Source organism: Hyla sarda, chromosome 7 (assembly GCF_029499605.1).
Source record: "Hyla sarda isolate aHylSar1 chromosome 7, aHylSar1.hap1, whole genome shotgun sequence".
In the NCBI taxonomy this organism is placed as follows: domain Eukaryota; kingdom Metazoa; phylum Chordata; class Amphibia; order Anura; family Hylidae; genus Hyla; species Hyla sarda.
Window position 1 is genome coordinate 180381829 of NC_079195.1, and position 13481 is coordinate 180395309.

Genomic DNA, 13481 nt, shown 5'->3' on the forward strand with positions numbered 1-13481 from the left:
GATTTTTGGTAGCATGTTGACAATTTGCATTCTTGTACTATGTATCTACACCATTGTTTTGTCTAAAATGTAGCCCATATACACTATTTGGTGAAACCTGTGCACATTAACCTCCTAAATATTGAGGTCAGATGTTTCATCCTCACCCACTGCAAACAGGGGCCAAGAAAATCAAGCAGGGAACCACAGACAAATATTTATGGGTCATACTAATGAGCTCAGTGACATTAAAGGGGTACTTCACCCCTAGACAGCTTATTCCCTATTCAAAGGATAGGGGATAAGATATCTGATCGCAAGGGTCCATTAACTGGGATGGCATGGCATGGCACCCCAGTCATCCGCCACATGAAGCGAACTCTGCTCCGTGCCGAATGACAGGCGACCAAAGCTGTCAGGCCCGATCCATTCATGTCTATGGGGAAAATTAGTCACGCCCCCTCCCATAGACATGAATGAAGGGGGCGTGGCATGACATCACAAACACGGAAGTTCCAAGCTTCTGTGTTCAGAATGTTACGGTGCTGGTCCTTTGGATAGGGGATAAGATGTTTAGGGGTGGAGAACCCTTTTAACCTCTTAAAGACGCAGGGCGTACCTGTACACCCTGCGCCCGCTCCTGCGATATAATGCGAGGTCACGCGATGACCCCGCATCATAACGGATCGGTCCCGGCGGCTAACAGTAGCCGGGACCAGTGGCTAATACTGGACATCACTGATCGCAGTGATGCCCGGTATGTAGCATTGATGAAACCGTCCGGAAACACTATGAAAGGAGGAATCTACACAGACATTCCATAAACCGCCTTAAAGAAAATGACTACTGAACCCCAGTTGGACACCATTTTACCCAAACAGGCCGCTCCATACATGACCTTACAATCAAGGTACTGAGAGGGAACTTCAAAAACACACAAGAGAGAAAGACATTTGAAGCTAAAATTATACTGTTTTTTTTATTCCAAAAACAAGGGACTCAATGTGGTTTTGAGCTTTTTATCTCATCATCAAAATTTCTTATAACCTGTGCTATATACTGTATTCTCTTATAACCGGTGCTGTACTGGATTCTCTTATAACCTGTGCTGTACTGGATTCTCTTATAACCCGTGCTGTACTGGATTCTCTTATAACCTGTGCTGTACTGTAATCTCTTATAACCTGTGCTGTACTGGATTCTCTTATAACCCGTGCTGTACTGGATTCTCTTATAACCCGTGCTGTACTGGATTCTCTTATAACCACGTGCTGAACTGGATTCTCTTATAACCTGTGCTGTACTGGACTCTCTTATAACCTGTGCTGTACTGGATTCTCTTATAACCTGTACTGTACTGTAATCTCTTATAACCTGTGCTGTACTGGATTCTCTTATAACCTGTGCTGTACTGGATTCTCTTATAACCTGTGCTGTACTGGATTATCTTATAACCTGTGCTGAACTGGATTCTCTTATAACCTGTGCTATACTGTATTCTCTTATAACCCGTGCTGAACTGTATTCTCTTATAACCCGTGCTGTACTGTAATCTCTTATAACCCGTGCTGTACTGGATTCTCTTATAACCTGTGCTGTACTGGATTCTCTTATAACCTGTGCTGTACTGGATTCTCTTATAACCTGTGCTGTACTGGATTCTCTTATGACCTGTGCTGTACTGTATTCTCTTCTAACCTGTGCTGTACTGTATTCTCTTCTAACCCGTGCTGTACTGGATTCTCTTATAACCCGTGCTGTACTGGATTCTCTTATAACCCGTGCTGTACTGGATTCTCTTATAACCTGTGCTGTACTGGATTCTCTTATAACCCGTGCTGTACTGGATTCTCTTATAACCCGTGCTGTACTGGATTCTCTTATAACCTGTGCTGTACTGGATTCTCTTATAACCTGTGCTGTACTGTATTCTCTTATAACCTGTGCTGTACTGTATTCTCTTATAACCCGTGCTGTACTGTATTCTCTTATAACCTGTGCTGTACTGGATTCTCTTATGACCTGTGCTGTAATGGATTCTCTTATAACCCGTGCTGTACTGGATTCTCTTATAACCTGTGCTGTACTGGATTCTCTTATAACCTGTGCTGTACTGGATTCTCTTATAACCCGTGCTGTACTGTTTCCTCTTATAACCTGTGAGGTACTGTATTCTCTTATAACCTGTGCTGTACTGTATTCTCTTATAACCCGTGCTGTACTGTTTCCTCTTATAACCTGTGCTGTACTGGATTCTCTTTTGTATCTCACTTTGTGCTGCTTAGTTACCAGTCTCTCCCCTGCTCCCTCCTCCCTCCCCCCTTTTTCTCATCCTTATCTATTTAGTCTATGTTCCCATAACAGGACAATTTATGGCCCATCTTAGTGTGAATTCTCCACATCTATTGTCTTAACCCCTGCATATTTGTGAGATGTAACCTGTGTCTTTTGCTTGTGAGCTTAGATTTGCTTTGGACTTAATAAAGGGAGGAATCCCGAAAGCTTGTCTCTACAAAATGCTGTTAGTCCAGTAAAAAAGGTATTACAAAATACTGCAACATTTTATGATTTGCAACTGCATCACTGAACTAATACGGCTACTCAAATTTACTATATACCAGGTATGAATGACAAGCTGTAATGTTTTCATAGTCTCCTCCTATATGGAATCCCAAATCATTTCCTGAAATCCAGTAAACCATAGAAGACAACCATCAAAGCCCACCATCTGAATGATTAGACATACATTACACTAACCTTGTCCACTAAATATCAAGAGATGCTAGATCCCAGTGAGCTAAAGGACCTTTGATGAAGTCATAACCATGTGATCAGTGACAGTAGTGGGTGGAGTCAAGTTGTGCTGTTGCAGGAGCTAAAGGACCTTTCATGTCATAACCATGTGATTGGTCACATGTGTGGGAGGAGTCACGTGTATGCTCTTCATACGCATATTGAGGAGATTTATTATAAAGTCTGTGATGAGGAAGAGTGGTACTGTAAAAACCTGATTGGTTGCTATGGGAAACTTCACAACTTTTCCTCTGTACAGGTTTTGATAAATCTCCCCCACCCTTCCATGTAAAGCAGCAGTGTTTCCCAACCAGAGTGCCTCCAGCTGTTGCAAAACTACAACTTCCAGCATTCCCGGACAGCCGAAGGCTGTCCGGGCATGCTGGGAGTTGCAGTTTTGCAACAGCTGGAGGCACACTTTTGGGGAAACACTGTTTTAGAGTATGTTGTGGTGAAACATGAGTAATAATGTTGGCACACCAAAGTGAGATGCTTATCCCCTTAAGGACCGAGCGTTTTTCCATTTTTGGACTTTCGTTTTTTCCTCATTACCTTTTAAAAATCATAACCCTTTAAATGTTGCACCTAAAAATCCACATGATGGCTTATTTTTTGCGCCACCAATTCTGCTTTGTAATGATATCAGATTTGTCCATACGATTAAAATGATACTCTACATGATATGATACTCTATATATATATATGATACTCTATATAGGTTTGATTTTGTCTTACTTATGGAAAAAATCATAACTACATGTACGAAAATTAATGGGGGAGATTTATCAAAAAATTTGCAGAGCAAGAGTGGTGCAGTTGCCCAGGGGCGGACACAGACAGCAGAGGGCCCCTGTGCAAGGAATGTGCCTGGGCCCCCCCCAGCACTGTGCCCCCTCATGTACCTAGACCCCACCGGAGGGCCTCCACTTACCCCACGTGTGTAGTGTCGCCACTTGCCTTGTCCACCACAGGTGGATGGAACGGCTTCTGAGGTGGGCTCCGGGTGGCCCCTGTCCCTCTCAGTGTGCGGCCCAGTGAGTACTCCCCCGGGTCAGCCTGACCCGTATCTAGCTGGGAGGCAGAGGGCAGTGCTCCCCTTTACATTCGCACCCCTGGACTTAGCACGACACCCCTTGGCACCCCCTGGTTCCTTGGCTTCTTATCCTTAGTGATAGAAGTGGCTTACAGGCAGGGCCAGACTGGGACCAAAAATAGGCTCAGGCATTTTAAAATAAACAGCCCATTTTTATGGTGGGGGTCTGACCCCCACCAATCACCTTGGTTCAAGTGGCTCCCCAGATGTTGGAAAGCTGCAACTCCCATCATGTCTGAAGTGACTACAGCTGATGGGACAGTCGGGAGACTACACAATGATATCAGTGACTACAGCTCTGATGGGACAGTTAGGAAAATACACAATGATATCACTGACCTGAGTGACGTCTTCTCTGTTGTCTTTACTTTTCTGGTCCAGACACCAGGATTTCTTCCATCTTCTCTGCAGAGTCTGACACCTGGACATCATTGGTTCCTTCATTTGTCAGTAGATCCTCATTCTCTGTATGATGACAATAATCATTATAACCTGTACCCCCTGAATATAATACTGCCAACCACTGTACCCCCGAATATAATACTGCCAACTACTGTACCCCCTGAATACTGCCAACCACTGTACCCCCGAATATAATACTGCCAACCACTGTACCCCTGAATATAATACTGCCAAATACAGTACCCCCTGCATATAATACTGCCAACCATTGTACCCCCTGAATACTGCCAACCACTGTACCCCTGAATATAATACTGCCAAATACTGTACCCCTGAATATAATACTGCCAACCACTGTACCCCTGAATATAATACTGCCAACCACTGTACTCCATGAATATAATACTGCCAACCACTGTACCCTGAATATAATCCTGCCAACCACTGTACCCCTGAATATAATACTGCCAACCACTGTACTCCATGAATATAATACTGCCAACCACTGTACCCTGAATATAATCCTGCCAACCACTGTACTCCATGAATATAATACTGCCAACCACTGTACTCCATGAATATAATCCTGCCAACCACTGTACTCCATGAATATAATCCTGCCAACCACTGTACTCCATGAATACAATACTGCCAACCACTGTACTCCATGAATATAATACTGCCAACCACTGTACCCTGAATATAATACTGCCAACCACTGTACCCTGAATATAATACTGCCAACCACTGTACCCTGAATATAATACTGCCAACCACTGTACTCCATGAATATAATACTGCCAACCACTGTACTCCATTAATATAATACTGCCAACCACGATACACCACTGAATCACCCCTTACACCCCACGCACTCCATCTTCAGTCTCCTCATCACCCCATACACCCCACGCAACCCATCCTCAGTCTCCTTATCTCCCACATACACCCCACGCACCCCATCCTCAGTCTCATCCCCCCATACACCCCACACAACCCATCCTCAGTCTAATCATCACCCCCATACACCCCACGCACCCCATCCTCAGTCTCATCACCCCATACACCCCATGCACTCCATCCTCAGTCTCCTCATCACCCCACGCACTCCATCCTCAGTCTCCTCATCACCCCATACACCCCATGCACTCCATCCTCATCACCCCCATACACCCCATGCACTCCATCCTCAGTCTCCTCATCACCCCATACACTCCATCCTCATCACCCCATACACCCCATGCTCATCACCCCATACACCCCATGCTCATCACCCCATACACCCCATGCACTCCATCCTCAGTCTCCTCATCACCGCATACACCCCATGCACTCCATCCTCAGTCTCCTCATCACCCCATGCACTCCATCCTCAGTCTCCTCATCACCCCATACACCCCATGCACTCCATCCTCAGTCTCCTCATCACCGCATACACCCCATGCACTCCATCCTCAGTCTCCTCATCACCCCATGCACTCCATCCTCAGTCTCCTCATCACCCCATACACCCCATGCACTCCATCCTCAGTCTCCTCATCACCCCATGCACTCCATCCTCAGTCTCCTCATCACCCCATACACCCCATGCACTCCATCCTCAGTCTCCTCATCACCCCATACACCCCATGCACTCCATCCTCAGTCTCCTCATCACCCCATGCACTCCATCCTCAGTCTCCTCATCACCCCATACACCCCATGCACTCCATCCTCAGTCTCCTCATCACCGCATACACCCCATGCACTCCATCCTCAGTCTCCTCATCACCCCATGCACTCCATCCTCAGTCTCCTCATCACCCCATACACCCCATGCACTCCATCCTCAGTCTCCTCATCACCACATACACCCCATGCACTCCATCCTCAGTCTCCTCATCACCCCATGCACTCCATCCTCAGTCTCCTCATCACCCCATACACCCCATGCACTCCATCCTCAGTCTCCTCATCACCCCATGCACTCCATCCTCAGTCTCCTCATCACCGCATACACCCCATGCACTCCATCCTCAGTCTCCTCATCACCCCATGCACTGCATCCTCAGTCTCCTCATCACCCCATACATCCCATGCACTGCATCCTCAGTCTCCTCATCACTGCATACACCCCATGCACTCCATCCTCAGTCTCCTCATCACCCCATACACCCCATGCACTCCATCCTCAGTCTCCTCATCACCCCATACACCCCATGCACTCCATCCTCAGTCTCCTCATCACCCCATACACCCCATGCACTGCATCCTCAGTCTCCTCATCACCGCATACACCCCATGCACTCCATCCTCAGTCTCCTCATCACCCCATGCACTCCATCCTCAGTCTCCTCATCTCCCCATACACCCCATGCACTCCATCCTCAGTCTCCTCATCACCCCATGCACTCCATCCTCAGTCTCCTCATCACCCCATGCACTCAATCCTCAGTCTCCTCATCACCGCATACACCCCATGCACTCCATCCTCAGTCTCCTCATCACCCCCATACACCCCATGCACTCCATCCTCAGTCTCCTCATCACCCCATACACCCCATGCACTCCATCCTCAGTCTCCTCATCACCCCATACACTCCATCCTCAGTCTCCTCATCACCCCATACACCCCATGCACTCCATCCTCAGTCTCCTCATCACCCCATACACCCCATGAACTCCATCCTCATCACCCCCATACACCCCACGCACTCCATCCTCAGTCTCCTCATCACCCCATACACCCCATGCACTCCATCCTCAGTCTCTTCATCACCGCATACACCCCATGCACTCCATCCTCATCACCCCCATACACCCCACGCACTCCATCCTCAGTCTCCTCATCACCCCATACACTCCATCCTCAGTCTCCTCATCACCCCATACACCCCATGCACTCCATCCTCAGTCTCCTCATCACCCCCATACACCCCATGCACTCCATCCTCAGTCTCCTCATCACCGCATACACCCCATGCACTCCATCCTCATCACCCCCATACACCCCACGCACTCCATCCTCAGTCTCCTCATCACCCCATACACTCCATCCTCAGTCTCCTCATCACCCCATACACCCCATGCACTCCATCCTCAGTCTCCTCATCACCCCATACACCCCATGCACTCCATCCTCATCACCCCCATACACCCCACGCACTCCATCCTCAGTCTCCTCATCACCCCATACACCCCATGCTCATCACCCCATACACCCCATGCACTCCATCCTCATCACCCCATACAACCCACGCACTCCATCCTCAGTCTCCTCATCACCTCATATACCTTAAGCACCTCATCATTATTACACAGCTGACACCCCCCCAGTCCTTCTCATCAACATTAAACCCCCTAATCACTACACCCCTGACCCCCCTTCTGGTCCTCCTTATCAAAACGATGCTCTCCCAATCCTTCTTATCATTACACCACCAACCTCTTCAACACCCCTCCTGTCCTCTTCATCATCATTACAATCCCCTCCCCAACCCCCCACCGCCCTGCACCCGATCGTCGCGCTCCTCACCTTATCTGCTCAGCGATGCGGCCGTGTGAGGCGGGAGGGTTTGCTGCTCCTGTCGCTTCTGCCGGGGTCAGAGGCCATGACACGTGACGTCAGGGGCTTGGAACAGAGGTGTGTGCCTGCGCGGGGCACGTCTGTTCCCATCATCCCCTGGCCTGTCCATCTCGCCCGGCCGGTTTAAAGGTAAATTATTGCTGTCAGCGGCAGGTCCGGGACCTGTTGCTGCAGCATTTAGTATGAAGTACTGGCAGGGGGTCCTACAGGGGCCCAGACTGTGAGGCCCAGGCTGTGACCTGGGCTACTAGGTGGGCCCCCTAACACGCTGGGCCCCTGTGCAGCCGAACCGGCTGAACAAGTGATATGTCCGCCCCTGCAGTTGCCCATAGCAACCAGATTGCTTCTTTTATTTTTAACCTGTTCAGGACCCATGACATAACGTTACGTCATGATTCCGCTCCCGATCCTAGCGGGTCGGGCCCGGCCTCTAACAACGACCGGGACCCGTGGCTAAAAGCGGGCGGCATTGATCGTGGGGCCGCGCGCTATTAACCCTTTAGACACGGCATTCAAAGTTGAACGCCGCGTCTAAAGGGAAAGTGAAAGCATGCCGGAGACAGCTGGAGGGTCCCTACCTGCCTCCTCGCTGTCCGATCGCCGAATGACTGCTCAGTGCCTGAGATCCAGGCATGAACAGTCAAGCGGCAGAATCATCGATCAATGGTTTCCTATGAGAAACCAGTGATCAATGTAAAAGATCAGTGTGTGCAGTGTTATAGGTCCCTATGGGACCTTTAACACTGCAAAAAAAAAGTGAAAAAAAAGTGAATAAAGATCATTTAACCCCTCCCCTATTAAAAGTTTGAATCACCCCCCCTTTTCCCATAAAAAAAAAACACAGTGTAAATAAAAATAAAAATAAACATATATGGTATCGCCTGTGGCTAGCTATGCCTGTGTGAGGATGTGCGTGGCTCGAGCTCCGGCCCTGTGCCCCAGCATTTGTGGAGACCACTGAGGACTTTTATGGGGAATAACAGGAAAAAGCACAGGAAAGGGGCCCAGACCTGTCCTTCATCCCCCCAGCGAGATATCACGGGCTATTTCACCCATTCCCAGCCGCGCCGCAGCTCCTCTCTGCCGCCATGCAAGATGGCGGACTCCTTCTCATCCCTGCTCGCTCCTGTGGTGCGGCCTGCAGGCGGACCGCATTTCCTCCCTGGAACTAACCTGCCTCCGGATCCCGGTTCAGCCCGGCTGCCACTTACCTCCGGGCCCCAGCCGCATCCTGTCCCGTCTGCTGCCACCTCCGAAGTGCCGGAACCCTAGGCTTCTTCCTCTCTGCGGCCGTTGTTGGAGGCCCCCGAAGCTGCCCCTGCTGTGCCTGTGAGGAGCGTGGTGCAGGCTCCGGTTCCCTGCTTCTCTGCTCCGGAACCTTGTCCTCCTCCTGGCCTTCCGGACTCTTAGGTGAGCCAGGAACCTAATGCTGCTTGTCCCCTTCCTCCCTCCCTGGGAAACACTGCTTTTACCAATGCCATGGCTCTGGGCTCTCCCCCCGCACCGGCCCCTCTGGCTCCTGAGGTTACCCCCTGGCCTCCCTCATCACGGAGTCCTCCTGCTGCTCACTCCCCTGCCGCTGCCACAGGGGGAGCTTTGAGGGGACCCTCCATGACACCCCCCGACTGGCCTCCACTACCTGGACAGTACCCATCCCCTCTGGTGGCCTTCTATGCGGTGCCCTCCCCAGGGTCGGCACCCCAACTTGTTTTGGCCCCCCCTCTCCACAGTGGTCCTCTGGCTCCCCCTGGGACCCCATACATTCAGAGCCCAATCTCTCCCCCAGCTAGCCAGAGTTTGTTGCCTCCCTCTCAGCAGCTTTTGCCCACAGGGAGCCCTTTGATGATGACCTCCATGCCTGGAGACCCTCCACTGAGCTTGAGGGGCACACCGCCTGTGTTTCACACCCCCCTGCCTGACTCCTCTCTACCACCCCCCTCATTGGGTGACGTTTCTACTACTATACCTCCTCCCGCTGCTGGGACGGATCGCCTGATCACCCTGGCTGACCTGCAGTCTTTAATTGTCTCATTACCTACGAGAGAGGACTTTTATGGCTAAACAGGTGGTGGCGGAGTGCAAACAGGAATTCGCCCAACTCCGTACTGAGGTGTAGACATGTGCAGAACCAAAAATTTCGTTTTTTTCGATTTGTTCGTTTTCGTTTTTTTTAAATTTTCGGTTCTGTGAATATTCGGAATGCTGTGCATTCGTCATATTCGGTTTTCGGATGCATCCGCGGAAATTTCTGTCGTTTTCAGATGCATTAGTTAATAACATCGAATGCATTCGTTAATTCGGATCTTTCGTTATGTCTGTAAAATTCGTTAAATTTAGCATTCGTTACTAAACGAAATGCACATTAGTTTCACTTGCTGATCCTCTTTTGTAAAAAATAGCAGGTGTTACCTTAGGATTCTTGTTGTTTTCACCTTTTTTTGCAGTTTTCTCTGTGTAGGAAGGCAAGTTTTCCTCAGGTAAACCCAATGAAAAGAATCATTCATTCCTTACATTCGGTTTACTAATAACGAATGCATTCGTTATTCGTTAACATGCATTATTCGTTATGCGTTACTTAACTAATGCATTCGTTAACTGTATATTCGTATTCTTTTTCGGAAATATTCGTTTTTTTTTTTCATGCATTCGGATTGTAACGAACACCGAAAACGGGAAAATTCGTTAAGTTTAGTATTCGTTCCGAAACAAATTGCACATGTCTACTGAGGTGTCTGCACTATCATCCCGGGTGGACACGGTTGTCACTGCTCAAGATTCCTCTGCTGCTCCACTCCAAGCTCTCCAAGCCACTGTGCAGAAACCCACTGATCAGCTTTTCGTATTATAACAGCACCTGGATGACATGCAAAATCGTAACAGGCGCAAAACAACATCCGCCTCCGTGGTCTGCCTGAGAAGGTGGGCCTCTGATGAACTGCACCCTGCCCTGCTGGCGATTTTTAATGATCTCCTGGACAGGCCTGCGGATGCCCACATTGAGCTAGATAGAGCCCCCCCCCCCCCCCCATCCTGATGACAGCCGCCCCCGAGATGTTATCTGCCGGGTCCATTTCTACGCCATTAAGGAGGACATTCTACGCGTGGCTCGCACTCGACGTCGGATCCTCTACAAGGATGTTAAGGTGCAACTCTTTCCGGACTTGTCCCGTCATACCCTGGCTCAGCGTGCGGCCCTCCGACCCATCCTGGAAGTGCTTCGAGAGAGGGGCCTGATTTATCGTTGGGGGTTCCCATTTGCCCTCATGGTGCGGAGAGACGGTAGAACCCACACCCTGCGCTCCTCAGATGACCTTCCCGGGTTTCTCCAGGACTTGGACATTCCATCTCTCTCCCTGCCTAGTTGGCCAATGCTTGCCCCCGTGGCCCATAAACGGCCCACCCAGCAGTCGCCCCAAAAGCCCCCTAAACAAGCCAGTTCTGGACTGCCGCCACGGGGTTCCCGCCGCCAAAGGTTGATAACTCGCTGGGAATCTGTCCCCTCATTACCCCCTGCGGGACCCTCCGATGCCACTTGATTGTTAAGCTATTGTGATGCCTATTATTGTTTACTTTTCTTGTCTTGCAGGTCCCTGATGACTCCTGGCGGCTTGTATTGTGATTTCTTTATTTTTTTTTTCTTAACCAAATGTTATCCACCACCTTTCTCTTCCTCTTTTCTCCACCACGATTTTCTTTTGCCTTCTCCTCATTTCTGAGTTTCCGCACTTCGCCCACGCTGGTCCGCTTTTCCCTGGCTCCTATCCATACCTCTTCACTGTTTCTACTCCTCTTCTAGTGGTCTCCCTTCCATTCTCCCTGCTCCATCTGGCTTTCTTTTGGGTGCCGAGCTCGGGCTCCCTTCTCGCCTGTCTACTTCCCACTTCCCCCTCATAGGGTGGAGACACCGCTGGGCTCCTATCCTGGCGCCTGTCCTCCGGGTCTTTGACCGCATCTTACGTAGCTTGTGCTGCAGCGGTACTTCTGCTGCTACTTTTGGTGTTTTTCTTCATTTCTTTGCCTTCTTCTCTTTTTCTTCCCGCTGTTTCTTGTTATCCTTCTCCTTGTTTTGTTCTCTATTTCTTTTCTATGCTAGGAAGCCGACGGGTTTGTGCTCCCTCTTTCTTTGCTCACCATGGCAGGGCTCAACATTGCCTCCTTTAATGCGAAGGGACTCAACACGCCTACGAAACGGACGCAGATCCTGCACCATCTCCACAAACGTAAGGTTCATGTTGCTTGCTTTCAGGAGACCCACTTTAAGGTAGGCCATGCCCCAACCCTTTGCAACCGACACTATCTGGTTGGTTCTGTGCCAATAATCAGGTGGCGCGTGCTAAAGGGGTAGCCATAGCTATCCATAGGTCCCTTGTGCATCAGGTCCTTTCTGTTACCTTAGATCCTCAGGCTAGGAACATTGTCTTATCCCTTTCCCTGGGGGGTGCCACGTTCACGGTTGTTAATGCATATGCTCCTAACCAGGGACAGGTAGACTTCCTAGTCAACTTGGTTGACTCAGTCTTGTCTGCGGTTTCCGGAACTGTGATCCTGTGCGGGGATTTGAATTTGACTCTAGACTCTACCCTAGATAATTCCACGGGTCGCTCCTGCTTGTCCTACGCTGCCATTAAACGTGTAAGACGCGCTCTTGCCCTTCTGCAGCTAACTGATGTTTGGAGTTTGCAGCACCCTTCGGACAGGGACTACAGTTTTTTCTCTTCCCCGCATGGGTCCTACAGTCGGCTAGATTATGTTTTGGTCCAACACGCTGCTTTGCCTTGGGAAGTATCCTCCTCATTAGGCAACATTCTATGGTCAGATCATGCCCCGGTTTTCTGTTCTCTCCATCTTCCATCCTTGACTTGGTCAGTCTGGTCGTGGAGACTGAACGAATCCCTGCTTCTGGACCTGCTCTGCCTGGCTGACCTGACCAAGACTGTTTCCTCTTTTTTGGACGATCATAATTCGCATACGACGTCCCCTTACTATCAGTGGGAGGCTCTCAAATGTGTCCTTAGGGGTGTACTTATTAAACATGGCTCCCATCTGAAAAGGGGCAGAGCCCAAGCCCTCCTTACCGCTCTTCTCCGGGTTTCCTCTTTGGAATTATCCCATAAGCGCTCGCTTTCCCAGTCGGTTCTGAGGGACCTGCAGCTCGCCCTGCTTGAGGTCAATCGCTTGTTAGAGGAATCTTGGGGTTGCTGGCTCCAGATGGGTCGGAGTTGGTTATATGAGTATGGGAATAAAAGTCGGCGTATGCTGGCCAGAGTGCTGCGCACTAAATTAGCTCAGGCTCATATCCACTGCATTCGCACTTGCACAGGCTATGTTGTCCACGCAACCCCGGATATCATTTCCATTTTTCATTCCTTTTTTTCTGACCTGTACAACCTACCTCCTCCTGCCACTCCCTCCCAGACCCCGCCCTCCCCGTTCCCTACTCTCTCTTCAGACGCCATGGCAGTGTTAGAAGCCCCATTCTCCCCGGAGGAGCTGAACTTGGTCATTAAGGACCTCCCTGGTGGGAAGAGCCCTGGCCCCGACAGGTATACAGCCAAGTTTTATAAAACCCTTCTGGACTCCATCTCACCCCTTATGCTTCGTGCCTTTAACTCTGTCTCTCCCTCTGTCCCCATCCCTGCTCCCTCCCTG

At 49.8% G+C, this 13481-nt stretch overlaps 1 protein-coding gene across 5 annotated transcripts in view; it reads right to left on the reverse strand.

The window, feature by feature from the left end:
• The window catches only part of LOC130282780 (oocyte zinc finger protein XlCOF6.1-like), a 136372-nt gene that overhangs the window by 83451 nt on the left and 39440 nt on the right, over positions 1–13481 (reverse strand). Inside the window, exon 1 of one of the 5 annotated variants that reach the window (XM_056531492.1) lies at positions 2737–2889. The exons of 3 other annotated variants lie outside the window; for them this stretch is intronic. The gene's annotated coding sequence lies outside the window, so the exon portion shown is untranslated. Of the gene's footprint in view, positions 1–2597; positions 2711–2736; positions 2890–13481 lie in introns of those variants that run through there. One more of the 5 variants, XM_056531493.1, reaches the window with a different exon arrangement.